A 1,124-nucleotide genomic window follows, 5' to 3' on the forward strand; every position below is an offset into this window, starting at 1 on the left:
ACGTATAATTGACCATGGGAAAAACATGAATGTTCTAGATTTAAACCACAAACTTTTAAGGATTGGCCTTGTGATTTGTTGATTGTCATGGCAAATGCAAGACGTATCGGAAATTGAAGTCTTTTAAGTTCAAACGGCATATCGGTTGGGATCATCGGGATCCTCGGAATGAGAACTTCCTCACCTTTGAATTTTCCTATCATTATCGTAGCGTAAATTACATTGTTCATCAATTTACTAACCACCAAACGCGTACCGTTGCACAGTTTTGGTTGGTTTATGTTTCGAAGCATGATTACTACGGAGCCAACCTTTAGGCGTAAATTGTGCGGTGGTAAGCCAGGCACGTCCAAAGAGTTTAAAAATTCAATTGGATAGTTGGTGGCTTCATCTTCATTTGTGACGCAGTCAATAGATTTGAATGAATGCATTGTTCCAATGATCTTATTTTGAATTATGTAGTTCAGGTCATCTACTTCTTAGCCCATCTTTATTCTTAGCCGCTAAAATTGCTCGCTCACTCAACCATTCATTATTTTTGTAGTTAGAAATAATATTTGGAAATACATTGTTGATAAGTTCGTCTTTTGATGAGACAAAATTACAGAAATTATTTGGAAATGATATTAAACCGCTCGATTCTATCTACAAAATAAAAACCAGATTCTTTAACTACATTCTATGTAAGTACAAAAATAAATACCTTAAATGTCGGATTAAAACCTCCTTCTTCGATAATGTCTGCCCCAAATGACGTCATTTGGAAACAACTATTGTATTTTCGAGTATTTGCAAGAAAGTGGCGTGATTCTTGTGTTTCGCCGCAAAGCAATGAATACAATGGCTCTTGTGGCGGAGTCAACACTGGCAATTTCACTTTACCATTAACGCAGCATAATCCAGGCGTTTCTCCGGAAAACTTTAATGCACCACAATACTCGCAAACAACGTCCATTTGCCCAATGCAAACGCTAGGATGCAAGCTGTAATCATTGCTGCAATCGTATCGAAACGCAGCTCGATTCAAATCAGCTAAATATCTGCGTCGCAAATTGAAATCTATTTGAGAAGCACGAAGTCGAGCCATACTATTGCGGCGCTGTTCACGTGCAATTTCTCGTTCT

General features: G+C 37.9%; 1 long non-coding RNA gene across 1 annotated transcript; it reads right to left on the bottom strand.

Annotated features, from left to right (window-relative positions):
* Positions 1-516: 516 nt before the first annotated feature.
* LOC123258176 lies at positions 517-756 on the bottom strand. Its single transcript, XR_006507989.1, has 2 exons — positions 704-756; positions 517-645 (listed from the first exon to the last, which is right to left on the bottom strand). It is a non-coding gene; the product is annotated as an uncharacterized LOC123258176 (long non-coding RNA).
* Positions 757-1,124: the final 368 nt, after the last annotated feature.

The sequence above is a fragment of the Drosophila ananassae genome (assembly GCF_017639315.1).
Source record: "Drosophila ananassae strain 14024-0371.13 chromosome Y unlocalized genomic scaffold, ASM1763931v2 tig00000096, whole genome shotgun sequence".
Lineage (NCBI taxonomy): Eukaryota > Metazoa > Arthropoda > Insecta > Diptera > Drosophilidae > Drosophila > Drosophila ananassae.